This window comes from Podarcis liolepis, assembly GCF_965112155.1.
Source record: "Podarcis liolepis genome assembly, chromosome: Z".
NCBI classification, from domain to species: domain Eukaryota; kingdom Metazoa; phylum Chordata; class Lepidosauria; order Squamata; family Lacertidae; genus Podarcis; species Podarcis liolepis.
Genome location: NC_139570.1, coordinates 35,834,927 through 35,849,070, shown reverse-complemented (window position 1 = coordinate 35,849,070; position 14,144 = coordinate 35,834,927). Strand labels below are relative to the sequence as shown.

General features: G+C 46.9%; 1 long non-coding RNA gene across 1 annotated transcript in view; it reads right to left on the bottom strand.

Moving 5' to 3' along the window:
* Positions 1-11,496, bottom strand: part of LOC310698338 — a 31,574-nt gene extending 20,078 nt beyond the window's left edge. Inside the window, exons 1-5 of the long non-coding RNA XR_014521406.1 lie at positions 11,345-11,496; positions 11,004-11,232; positions 7,039-7,193; positions 4,428-5,738; positions 82-3,751 (exon numbers count right to left, since the gene is read on the bottom strand). This is a non-coding gene — a long non-coding RNA (uncharacterized lncRNA). The remainder of the gene's footprint in view (positions 1-81; positions 3,752-4,427; positions 5,739-7,038; positions 7,194-11,003; positions 11,233-11,344) is intronic.
* Positions 11,497-14,144: the final 2,648 nt, after the last annotated feature.

Genomic DNA, 14,144 nt, shown 5'->3' with positions numbered 1-14,144 from the left:
CACACAGAGTGCATTGTAGCAATTAATTAATTAAAATGCACAATAGGACAATTTAATCCAAACGTTAAAAGAAACACCAACCTATTGAAATGTGTCATAAAACAAGCCCACTAAAGCAGACATCCGGCCGGCCACTGTGAGAACAGGATGTTGGGCTAGATCCAGCCATGAGGCTCTTCTTATACTCTTTATGTCCATTAACAAGCAAAACAGCAGTTAAAACAGGAGGTTCAGGCCAGGAGATCCAGTGGAACGCTTTTCTAAACAGGTGTGTCCTCAACAGCTGGTGGAAGGAATGGGGCCGCTCACATTCCAGCAGGAAGAACATTATGCAACATTGGTGCCGCCAGCGTTAAAACATATCTCTGTTTTCCCAACGTTGATCATTATCAGGCCATCAGGTGGGAGTTGTCTGGTGTTTTATTATTTTTACCCTGTTGCAGATATCAGTGATGATGCTGATTAGGGTTTGCAACTCTGCCATGCACCTTTTTCTAAATCTTGCATGGAATAAAAGCTTGGTTTGGACCTGTGTGTATCTGGTGGTGTGATAGCTTCCAGGGCCACATACTGCAAAGTTTCTGCATGGCTCCAGGCTGAAGCTGTGGACCCGACTTAATATTCCTCTGGAAAACACTGACCCTGATCCAATTAACCGCAGGGATTTCACCACAGTCAGCAGTTGGAGCAGTGCGATGGCGCGGAGTGGGAGGGGAGGGGGAAAGGATAAAATGAGGAAAAGTATGAGCTGGAGAACAAGGGTGCACTGATGCAAGCTGTGAAATGCCTCAGTTCCCCATAGAGGAACTTCTTCCTGGCTGGGTCAGAGCACAAGTGGCAAAAGGGGAAGGAATAAAAAATAATAATATTCAGACAAGATTTTCCCCACTTGTGTGTTCTTTAGATCAGGGGTGAACAGTTTTGACTCTCCTGGATTCTCCGACTGTCTCTTAAGTATAGTGGCAGATAACCAGCCAATGCATCATTGAAAATCGGGCTGCAGGAAGGCGTGTGTGTGTGTGTGTGTGTGTGTGTGTGTGTGTGTGTCTGTAGAGAGAAGGAAAGTAAGAAGAAACCACAACAATCCCAGAACACAAGAGTTAAGGAAGAAGAATAAGCTAGTTTTAACTTGCAGTTTTTCAAAGCAGGGGGAATTATTGATCAATACTGTACACCTTTATCAATAACGAGTTAAACCCACCATGCCTATCTGAATAACTGTATAACCCCCGCCCCCCCAACCTGCACTGGCTCTGAGATCTTCAGGGGAGGCCCTTCACTCAGTCCCACCACCCTCACAGGCAGTCTTGGTTGGGAACGCAGGAGAGGGCCTTATTTGTGGTAGCTCCCAGACTGTGGGACTCCCTTCCTACTGACAGTGGTGTAGCGTGGGTTGCCAGCACCCAGGGCCATGCAAAGGGGTGGGTAGAAGGGAGTATGCATGCACATTCAACTGCCTAATGGGTGTTTGCATCACCCAGGAGATTGCAGCTGCAGAGATAAGAAAAGAAGAGTTGTTTTGTTGTCTGGAGAAGTCATTTCCTGGTTCACATGGAGAAGCCATTTTCAACGGAGCCCAATAATGGACATGCACAGCTGTATTGAGGCAGCACCAGGTGCTGAAATTTTGTTCACCTAACAATTTTGCACCATGAGCAACCACCCCTGTTGCCCCCCCCCCAAATACTACTCTATTGCCTAGAGAGGCCAGACTGGCTTCCCCATTGTTGTCCTTCTGCTGGCAGGTAAAGACTATTTTATTCCAACAAGTTTCTTGGGAACTTCTTTTTCAAGGAAATGGGTTTTAATGGTGCTTTGCTGCTTTTATCACCTGTATTTTAATAGATCTATTTTGATATAATAATAAACTATGTGGCTATCAGATGCAGGCCTGGTGCTAGATGAAGTCTGTTGCTTGAGGCCAAGGACAAGGGGGTTTATCTAATGCTAGTCCTATTAAAAATAATGAATGTGAGTATGTTAGATCCATTCATTTCCATAGGTCTACTCTGAGTGGAACTTGAGATGTCCCGCTTCTGCCATTCTGCATACAAATGTAGACTAAATTGCTGGCTGAATTTTACTTCAGCACTGATGATGGGACAGTGCTCTCATGAGGGCAGTACACTAGCTTAGGGGGCTCAGGGCAGGCTGCATGAGTCATGCAGTTATATCTGAGGGAAGGTCTATGGCTCAATGGTACAGCATCTGCTTTCCATTCATGGTATATAATTCCATGCACAATACAGTGGTACCTCGAGTTACAGATGCTTCAGGTTACAGACGCTTCAGGTTATAGACTCCGCTAACCCAGAAGTAGTACCTCTGGTTAAGAACTTTACCTCAGGATGAGAACAGAAATCACATGGCGGCAGCGGGAGGCCCCATTAGCTAAAGTGGTACCTCGGGTTAAGAACAGTTTCAGGTTAAGAACGGACCTCCAGAACGAATTAAGTTCTTAACCCAAGGTACCACTGTAATATAATTGGATAAATTGGCAAAGTTAGACAATAGTGATAATGCTATTGCACTCAGTTGCTTGCTGGCTTTCCAGAGGCATATGGTGACCACTGTGAGAATAGGGTGCTGGGTTAGACGGGCTGTTGGCCTGATCCATTAGGGCTCTTAGGAACATAAGAGCCTCCTGGATCAGGCCAATGGCCCACCAAGTCATTTTCTTGTTCTCACAGTGGCTAACTAGATGCCTACAAGCAGGATTCAAGCACACTCTCCCATTCTGTGCTTTCCAGCAGCTGGTATTCAGAAGCATTGCTGCCTCCAATTGTGGAGGCAGATCACAGCCATCATGGCTGGTAGCCACTGATAGCCACCATCCTCCATGAATTTGTCTAGTCCTCTTTTTAAACCATCTAGGTTGGTGGTCATCACTGCCTCCTTTGGGAGTGAGTTCCACTGTTAACTATGCATCATGTGAAGAAGTCCTTTCTTTTATCTGTCCTGAATGTAGCCATTGATAGTCTTACCCTCCATCCTTCTTATGAGGGGCAGAGCAGGTTGGCTTAGGGGAGACCCTGGGGGAATGCATCTGCCGCCTGAGGCAAATGCAACTCCCCTGTCTAACCGGTTAGCTGGCCCAGTGTGGGGAAGTGTGAAACCACATCAAGCTTTCCCCTCCCACGTGTGCTCATTGAAAGTCAGAGTCAGGGCCCGCTTTGCAGAATCAAATCCTCCAAATGAAAGTCTGATTCTTCGATTAAAGCGTCAAGGTGATAACCCAGCCTGACAGCTCCGAGACAGGCGTCTCTCCCTCCCCCGGTGGAGCCGGGTTTGCTCTCTGCCACCACAGAAGCCGCAAATGAAGTGCTGTGTGGGCTGGAGGCAGGGGAGGGGAGCAACGGAGAAGGATGTCGGGAGTGGGAGAGAGAAAGTTATGGTGCCAAGCTTTATTTTACCCTTCACATTTTCACTTTCCCCTGTGCTTGCCAAATAAATAAATAAATAAATAAATAAATAAATATGGAAATAAAAGAGCTTGAATTTCCCTCCCTCCCTCTTCATCTGGGGATTGAAAAGCTGCCTTCTCTCAAGGGAAGCTTTCCAGGAGCTGCTCAGAAAACTCTCCTACGATGAAAGGCTGCTGTGTCTGGGGCTTCCTAGATGGACAAATCTGTGGAGAAGGCTGTCAATGGCTATGAGCCACTGTAACTATGGTCTGCCTCCATGGTCGGAGGCAGTAATGCTTCTGAACACAGGCACACCTCAGAGATATTGCAGGTTCAGTTCCGGACCGCTGCAATAAAGAAGAGTATCACAATAAAGAAAGTCACACAATTTTTTGTCTGTTTCCCAATGGATATAAAAGTTATGTTTACAACATACTGCAGTCTACTAAGTCAGGTGCCGCCCTGGCTGCAGGGGCGGGAAAGGGAAAACCTAGCTCCAGCCCTGACCAGCTTAGGGGTGGAAAGGGGGGTGTTCATTTCCCTGGAAGTGGTCGGCCTGCTTGCAGATGCACCCATGTCCCTGTATATCTGCAACTAGGCATGCCTGTGCCAGGATGCAAAGTCTGCCTGCACACGAGAAAAGATGAGGTGACTGCCTCAGGCAGCAGGATTCACAGACGCAGCATATCCAGTCTTCAAGGAATGCTTTGCCTGCTGCAGCCGCAGTGGCAAAAACAGCTGTGGCACACTCCCTGGAAACCAAATTTGCCACCTCCTTGGCAACCCCCCAATTCTGCTTCTGCAGTGGCTTCTTGGTGAATACTTGGTCTCTTCCCACACCTAGGGAGGAAATGGCAGAGGCTGCCCTCTGGGGGGCTCTGCACCTACCAGGTGTGACTCATTGTGGGCTCCCCCCCCATAATGGTCTTTGATTCCCACTTTAACCACTGGGTAAGGTTGATTTGATGCCTGCCCTTGTTCCTGATATAGACCTTTATTCCTCCCTTGTACTTCTTCACTCACCTCTTCCTCCTTGGTGGGGAGGGGCAGCCATTTTGTGGTTTGCCTCAGGTGCCAAAGTGTCTTGGGCTGGCCCTGCCAGGAAAGGAGATTGCTCTTGTGCTCACGTCCTGCTTGCAGTTTGCAACTCCCCATGAGGAAAAAGTGCAGCAACTGTTGACAGAAAAGGCCAGGAAGAGATGACATGATAGAAGTCCATGTAGTTATGCAATACATAGAGAAAGTAGATAAAAGTTTTCTTTCCATAACACTAGAACTCATGGATATCCAATGAAGCTGAATGTTGGTGGACAGATACAAAGATTTCTCCACACAGTGCATTCCCTACTGCAGGCAAGAGGTGCAAGAACGCTCCTATTTAGAAGAGGCATTCATTCATGAGAGGGGAGCACCCTTTCTTATATAAGCAGATGGAAACTTGTGGGCCTGAAGATGTTGTCTGACTCCAACTCCCATCAGCCCCGGCCAGGACAGCCAATTGTAGGGGGGTGATAGTTCAGTAATTTCTTGAGGGCCACAGGTTCCACACACATGGTCTAAAACTAAACTTTCACATTCCAAATCCAAATTTGGATCTCAAGCAGAACATCTGGTAGAGGAGGCAAATTACAGAATCTTTATTTGTTTCAGCTTGAAAGAAATGGTTCATTTTCTTTTCTTTCTTTTTAAAGCAAATCTTCCACCGCCCCCAACAAAAGAAAACTTCCATAATCTTGAATCCCATCAGTTGAAGATGTGGGATGTCGGGTTTGTGTGTTGTCAGGAGTGTTTCAACAACGCTCCACAGGGGTAATGCAAAATATGAGCAGAGCAAAATATGTAAAACACTGTGCACATTAAAAGTTTCTGCGTGCATCTTGAATTAAAAATCTGAAGGAAACAAGGCCGTGAGATGCACAGACATTTATTAAGAGGTGTGTGGGGGGGGGGAGAGATAAAGGACTTTACATTAAGAAAATTTGCCTTGTCTTCCTTGGATCTCATTGCACCTTCCTCCGATATTAGTATTATAATAGAATAACAACATATCCCAGAGGTGCTGTTCATTTTAGTTAAGTAATGTTTGCAAAGGGCTTTGATTTCTTTGAGGAAAAGGTGCCACTGAAATGCTAAGTCTTGTTGCTTTAATAAGCTCCTGGCTTCAAAGATCCTTTAGCAGGGAGCTGAATTATTAGCACTATTTTCCCAAGCATGTCATAGATTTAATAAGGACAAAATGGAGATCTGGTGATAAGTGGTGTGTGTGGCCATGGGCTTCTGTGCCTTTTCTTAGGCTCATCATCATCATCATCATCAATATTCCACCTTCAACTCCTTGGAGGAAAGGTGACATAAAAATATAATTAATAAGAACTCTATATAGTTTCCTCCCCTGCCCCTTTTAACCTCACAACAACTCTGTGAGATACCAGTAGGTTAGCTGAGGAGCAGTGAATGGCCCAAGGTCACCCAGTGAGCTTCATGACTGAGTTATGAACCCTGGTCTCTCAGGTCCTAGTCCAGAAATCTAACTGCTATACCACACTGTCTCTCTTAACCTGCACCTCAAGTACAGCATCCCACATGATGATGCAACCTAGTAAGGCTCATGCTCTAGATGAGGGGTGTGGCCACCCTAGACTTTGGTTCTGCATCTCCAGGGCAACTGGTAACCTCAGCTCAGTGTTATTCCTAGCTGGGAGGTGAGTTGTAAGCTCACCAAATACTTCCAGATTCTATCTCCAGCTTCTCTGTAGGGCTAGGATTTCTTGTCTGAAATCCTGGAGAGCCACTGCCAGCCAGTGCAGGCAATACTGAGCTAGGCAGGCCAACAATCTCACTCAGTGTAAAGCAGAATCCAACGAATTTATTAACAGGCCATCCCAGTGCTGCTGACACTGGATCCAGCTCAGAAGGCCTCCTTCCTCTAATGTAATTAAAGAATGGCTGTAGCTCAGTGATAGAGCTTCTGCTTTGCAGGCAAAAAGTCCCTGGATCAATTTCTGGCATCCTCCAGGCATGGCTGAGAAAGATCCTTTTCTGAAACCCCGGAGAGCTTCTGCTAGTCAGTGTTGACAACACTGAGCTAGATGGATCACTTGTCTTGGTATAAGGCAGCTGCCTGTCAGTGTTGATAATACTGGGCTAAGCTTTGGATTCCTTTGGGTGGGTAGACCACATTCTCAGAACACCAGCTGTGAGCCAGTTTCCCTTGCAACATCGCTTCCCGTTGACTCCTTGCAAGAAAACAACTCTCTTTATGTCAGCTGGAAGGTAAAATGTTGCTTTGATGATGTTTGTGGGGTTTTAAGGACCAGCAGTAAAAATACTGTAAAGAGGCAAGCCCAGTAGATGCTACAACCGTCCATCCATTTAAAACTTCATTTTGGAGGTTTTGTGGTACAGTTTATATGTGCTGCAATAAAAGACCAAAAAGCCTATATTCTGAGCCCTCCAGAACTTTGCCATCCAGTGATATCTGCCCTTTGGACCAAGTTTGCAAAATATCAGAAAGGGGTGGGGGGTGAGCTTGTTCCCAGAGTCTGTTTTTTAACCATCAAAGTAATGGGAGCCTTGTTTCTAGTGTTACACCGTTTTGTTATTTGAAAGGCAGGAAAACTTTTTTCATCCTCACCAGTGCTGCACAAAATGGGACATCCATCGATCTGTGGACATTTCTTTTCAAGCAGAGAAATATCAAAAGAGAGAAAGAAATATTCCCATTGTCAATCTGATTTGGCCAACAAAAATCAGATTGTTTCCCCTCCAATCTTCAAAAGAAACCCATTTCTAAACAAGAAGAATAAGAAAAAAGAACATAGGAGGCAGAGAAATACGAGAAGTTTGTAATTATAGGACGTTACTATTTTCATCAGAGAAATGCTGGGGGGGGGGTATGGAATAGGATGTCCCTATTTTCACTGGAGAAATGCTGGAACATATGAAATAAGATATTCGTATTTTAATAGGCAAAATGCTGGAGGTATGGAGTTTCGCAACCTCCCAGCCAAGGAGATAAAACACTATACAGTCTTTAGAAGACATCTGAAGGCAACCGCATATAGGGAAGTTTTTAAATGTTTTATTATATTTTTAAAGATGTTAGAAGCCACGCAGAGTGGCTGGGGCAACCCAGTCAGATGGGCAGGGTACAAACAGTAAAATTATTATTCTTATTATTGAATAAAGGTAAAGAGACCCCTGACCATTAGGTCCACTTGTGACCGACTCTGGGGTTGCAGCGCTCATCTCGCTTTATTGGCCGAGGGAGCTGGCGTGCAGTTTCCAGGTCATGTGGCCAGCATGACTAAGCCGCTTCTGTCGAACCAGAGCAGCGCATGGAAACAACGTTTACCTTCCTGCTGGAGCGGTACCTATTTATCTACTTGCACTTTGACGTGCTTTTTAACCCCTAGGTTGGCAGGAGCTGGGACCAAGCAACAGGAGCTCACCCCGTCACAGGGATTCAAACCACTGACCTTCTGATCGGCAAGTCCTAGGCTCTGTGGTTTAACCCACAGCGCCACCCACGTCCCTTTATTATTGAATAGGATGTCCCTATTTTCATCTGAGAAAGCACCTGGTGGGCAGCTCCGAGGCCTCAGGACAGGCCAACGCTCTCTCCTATATCCAAGGAGCTGATTTGAAGGGTATTTTTGGAAGCATCCAAAACACCAGGGCCAAAGCAAGCCAGGAGGCAGTGAGGATCTGTTAGGCATTCCCTCATTGTTCCGTTCAGCTTTGCTTGCTTACTTACTTGAGTCACCTGGAGTGATTTCTGGCAGCATCCATATTTTCCTATTTCCCAATCATCCCAGTTTTTTATTAGATCCTGGAAAGTCCTGCTTTTCCTTAGGATACCCCTATTTTCATTGGAGAAATATTGGAGGGTATGGAGTTATGCCCCCCCCCAAAGCCATCTGAATGCAGCCCTGTATAGGGAAGGTTTTTTAAAAAGTTTAATGTTTTATTATGTCTTTCTTTATATTGGAAGCCACCCAGAGTGCCTGGGGCAACCCAGTCAAATGGACAGGGAACAACAACAACAACAACAGAATAGGACATCTCTATTTTCATCAGAAAAATGCTGGACTGTACGAGTCTGTTCCTGCTTGCAGAGTGGCCTCTGAAGATTCCTCACCAACAATGAGATACTGAAAAATCAGGAGTGGTGTGAGGTGACTCTGAGAAAGGGATGGGAAAGGATGTCATGGGACAGGGATGTGGGGGACATTTTGCAGCTGAGGGCCGCTTTCCTGTCTGCAAAACCTTCTGGGAGCCACATGCTAGCAATGGGTAGAGCCAGAGGCAAAGTGGGTGGGACAATGGGTGTATGCATACCCCCTGCATACTCTCGATTCTCCACGCAGGCCAGCAAGAGGCATTGTCCGAGTCAAGGACAGCAACTCCCAGTGAATGGGAGAATTGGGGACCAGGCAGAGAAGCCCAAGGGGTGCATTTGGGTCCCTGAGGTCCCCCACCCCAGACTCAATAAGCCACAGAGTCTCCAGGTCTGGGCACTGCCGTTCTTTGTGACCGATAAACAGAGGATATTTGGGGAAGTCAACCCCTGCTAGGCTCACAATGGCTCCAGACCTGCACAGAGCCAGGCAATTCTTGGACTGAGCTGTTCCCTGCATGGTTCTCCTTTTAATCCAGAGAGGATTCCCCTTGCCTGGTTTACCTTCCTTCCACCCTCCTTGCTTTCTGCCATCTCCCAAACCCTTGCAAGGGGGCTTCTCAGCTTGCCCCACTTCCTCCGGCTCACCCCCTTCTGCAAATGTCTCTATGCATCCATGATCACAGAATTATAGACCTGCAAGGGACCTGCAAGGGACATCTAGTACACCCCCTGCGATGCAGGAATCCCACCAGAAGAATCCCCGACAGATGGCCATCCATCCTTGGCTTAAAAACCTCAAAGGAAAGAGGAGGTGCCAGACCGAAATCGTTCAGGTGTGTGTGTGTGTGTGTGTGTGTGTGTGGTGTTTGTCATTGTTAACTGACCTGTGTAGGTTTGTATATTAAGGGACATGTGGTAAAATGTTGTGTAGAGAAACATTTGTGGGATATAAGGTAAAGTGAGAGCAGTGGGTGGGCCGTGAGAGGAGGATGGAACCTTGGGGTGTGCTGCGTGCTGATTGGCTGAGGGGAGTGTGATAGGCAGGTGACAGTTGGGACAGTGTGTGTGTGACAGTTAAAGGCAGTTGGGCTTTGGAGGGAGGAGGGAGGAGGGAGGAGGGAGGAGGGAGGAGGGAGGAGGGAGGAGGGAGGAGGGAGGAGGGAGGAGGGGGACTCCAAGAAATCCATTTCCTCAAGACATGTTTGTGGCTTAGACAAGCTGATTTGTCTCAGGAGGGCAGTTGGGTCCCAGGGACACCAGTTGCCAATTTCCACGGAAGAAAGGCCTTGACAGTCTCATCTTTGGGAAGGAGCGAGGAATCTGCCCTGCTGAGGTCTTCCAAAATTTGGCAGTTGTGGTCCCAGCCAGTGTCAACAGATACAAAATCAGTTTCTTGTTATTAAGGTCTCGATCCAAACATACAAATTCAAAAGAGCCAGACAAGGGGAAGGGTGAATTGTTGGCCCAGTTATCAAAAAGATTTCAGAAAATACTTTGGTCCAGGACCCTTTGTTTGGCGCCGTCCTGCCAGATATGCCTGTGGGTCTCAGGAACCTGGCATGGTGGGGAGGCACCCCTATGTGTACAAAATATATTCATTGTGATGTCAAATAGCAACCATGTGCCATTTGCAGGGAGAGGTCCCTGGTTTGAGCTGAAAGAGAAGAGCTTTCCCCCATCTTATTCTTGTATCTGAACTTGCTTGGGAAGTCTCTTGTCACCATAGGCATAGCCATAGGGGCAGGGAGGGGAAGCTGCCCCCCATCAATAAAAACCAATAAAAATACATAGCAAACTGAGGTTCTGCCCCCAAAATGAAAGCCCCCCCCTAACCAAAATCCTGGCTATGCCCATGGTTGTCATTCTTTTTGGCCGGACTTAACTTGGCAAGATCTCCCTCTCCCCTGTCTCAAGGTCTTTGATGATGATGATGATAATAATAATAATAGTAATTTTTATTTATACCCCGCCCTCCCCAGCCAAGGCCAGGCTCAGAGCCTTGATGAGGACTCCGTCTGGGTGGAAGGGAAAGGGAAAGGAGAGAATGGCCACTTAAGGGATGGGAAACCCCTGGAGGTGCCACACCCCACCCTCCCAAGCCCAAACTGCCCCTATTCTGTTGGCTACCAAAAGATGCTTCTTTCAAGCCTGATTTTGGTGGGGGTGAGAGGTGAACCTGTGGGTGCCAGAGGCTGTCTCTCTGGCCCCCAGGGTGCCCTTGGGGGGCATGTTGGCATGTCCTATCCAAGGACTGCCCCCCCCCCCTGGCTCCCAGAGCTTGGCTTTAAATGCCAAAGATGGTGGAGGCTGAGGTACCCTTCCCAAGTTCGCCCTGCCACATGAAGATCATCTTCCCAAGGGCTCCACCGTGAACCTCCTCAAAGAGTGGAGCTCCAACGGGGGGTCCTGGGCTGGCAACTCTGCAGGTGAAACAAAGGGGAAAACGTCAGAAATAAAGTAAAATACAAACCAACCACCTCTGCCTTCCTCCAAGTTTCCTCGAAGCAGAGGTCAGTCTCCTCCAGACTCCATTATCATCAGAGTCTTACAGGCCTCGCAATCGTCTTCCTCTCAGCAACAGAACAATTGCTCACCTGGGCCCCCAGACTCTCCTGTTTCCACCCCCTGGCGACCCACAGGGATCTTTCTTGGAGACCATGGGTTGGACCTTGTTCCTCTTGCAGCAGCTCTCACAGCCTCTTGAAGCTAGGAGAGAATGGGGAGAAGTTGAGAAACTGGAGCCCTGGGTTCAAGACACCCCTCCACCACCAGGTTCACAGGGTGACCTTGGACCAGCCCCTCCCTCTGCCCAGCCCACCTCAGGGAAGTCCGGATGAGGCAGAGGAGGGCCGCAGCAATGGACCTGGTCATTGCCTTGGGGGCCAGGGCTTCAGACTCACTGCCAACTCTTTCACTCTGCTCCTCACTGCCAACTGCTGATCAGTTGCAGTTGGTGCCTTTGAAACCAGCAATGAGTGATGTCACATAGGCTGGGCTGGGTGAGTCATGGTTGCCTTGACAACAGCCTCCCCACTAAAGTTGGACCACTCTAGCTCCTCCTTCAGAATGGGGAGGCAAGACCCTCCAAGTGCCCCTATTTCCCAGGGACAGTCCTGGATTTTCAGAAGCCATCCTGTTTTCTGATTTGATCCCACAATGTCCTTTTTTTTTTTTTTTTTTTGCTTAGGACATCCCTATTCTCATCAGGGAAACGTTGGAGGGTATGGAATAGGATATCCCTCTTTCAACTGGAGAAATGTTGGAGGGTTTGTAACTGAAATGATTGCATGTGATGGGGTTTCTGCTTTACCAAAGCCCTGAACAAACATTGCGGCTGAGTTTGGATGTCATTCTTGATCTGCTTGTAATTTTGCCTTTTCAAGGACATCCTTTTAAATTTATGAAAGGGAGGAGGAACACGGACATCCCAACACTGTCAATCCACTTTTCAACGAAGAACGTCACAATTCATTACTAGCAGAGACAAATGCTCATATCATGGGTTGAAGGTGGGGCGGGTAGGACAGGAGATATCCTAGGGATGTGGCAGAAATTGTTTGCTATTAAATTTATTGTGACATTTTAAAAACCAAAGCAATGCAAAGCGACTTACAAATGAACAGACTACCTCAGAAGGTGGTGGACTTTTTTTCAATGAAGGTTTTTAAGCATAGGTTGGTTGGATGACCACTGCCAGGGACTCTTTAGCTGTGATTCTTACATTGACTAGATGACCCTTGGGCCCATTCCAACCTGATGATTCTAGGAAACCACATACATTGAAACCAGCATGAAAAAGACAATCCTGTTTTTTAAAGGCAGGATAAAAACATCTGAGTCAAAAGTCTTTTGCGTGGCACCAAAAGCTATCCCATGATGGTGCCAGCTGAGCCTCCCTGGATAGCATTCTGCAGGTGGGGAGCCACCAGTAAAGAACAAAACCAAAACTCTTCTCATGTCACCACCCTCTGGAATTCCCATAGGGCTCAGATGTTCATCCCACTTTTGGAACAAAAGCAGATCTCTCCTTTGAAATTCAAAATTCCCTAGAGATGGAAGAATCTGCCAATATGGCCACTCCCTTTCAGTGGCATAGCAGGGGGGGGCAGGGGGCTGTGTCCCTGGGTGCAAAATTCTGAGGAAGCACCCAGGCACCCCCATGCAGGTGGCGGCTTCCGTGGGGATCCCTCCCCCACCCCAGCAAAGGTGGCAGAACAGCCTGTCGGGAGACTGTCAGCGCCACCCCCCAGGCATGTCCTGGAGGGCTCTACCCCTGGCTCCCTATCCTTCCCTGCTTGCCTGCCTTCTGCTGGGGGTGCTTCTGGGCTGCAGAGTCTGGCCTGGCCTCGCTCCCATGTCCCTTACAGAGGCCAGCAACCTTTGCCTTATTTTCCTGGTCTTGAAGTAATTTCCTTACATTTCATGGAAAAAGAATAATAGAATCATAGAATTTTTAGAGTTGGAAGGGACCCTGAGGAGCATCTAGTCCAACCCCCCTGCAATGCAGAAATATGCAGCTGTCCTATATAGGGACTGAAACTGTACAACCCATATGGGGATTATCAGTACTATGCTCTAACCAACTGATCTATTTCTGCAACAATATGCTATACGTATATAAAATCTCATGAAAATTCATTGGCATTTCAGAGCAAATTTCTCCAAATACATACATTTTTGTATGGCATTTTGACTAATGCACACATTTTTGAAAGCAACCTCCCCTAATGCATGCTGTATGCTTTCTCCCTGAATACCTTCATTTTAATGCAAACTTTCCCTAACACACACAGTTTTGTAAGCACCGGTTGGTTGGAGAACTGCACTGCAAAATTCAGTTATTTCATCGTCAATTTATTGAATTTATCTCAGGTTGGAATACCTGTTGCTGGAAGCCACAGGATGGGAAAGTCCTCTTCTGTTTGGCTCCTGCTTGCAGGCTTCCTACTGGGGCACCTGCTCAGCCATTGTGAGAACAGGATGCTGGACTAGATTGGCCATTGACTTGATTCAGCAGGGTTTTTCTGATATTCTTATCCTTCCCCTCAACCATCACACCCCTAGGGAGCACAGGAAGGCAAACAGATCCACAATTTAAAATGAAAAACAAAGCAAAAGATCAAAACATTCTAAAAACAACGACAGACTTCAGAGCAATTTCAGTTAAAAATGTGGTTTTTTTGCATTGAGTGATCCTAGAATTGCCAAGAACAGCCACCAAATGCTAGATAAGTGCAGATTCTGGAGGATGGCTGTGTTTTGGTGCTTGTATTGTTTCAGATCAGAAATTGAATTTGATTGATTTGCCTTCAGTGCAACTGAATTTCTCCCCCATTCCAGAACTTGCCTGAATTTCCCGATGGAGATCTCCAACTAAAGAATGCCGAAGGAGATTTGTGCATTTGTGTATGATATGTATGAAGACTGGAAATAATATCGGAAATGATGTATAATGATGCATTCTATTGGGGGAGCAGTTCTTGCAAAAAGTGCATATTTTAAGCAAAATTATGTACACATGCTGATGTATTCATTTATTTATTTTGCTGCATTTCTACCCCACACCTTTTTCTCCCTCCACAGAGCACAAGAAGGTGTACATGGTTCTTCCCTTCCTC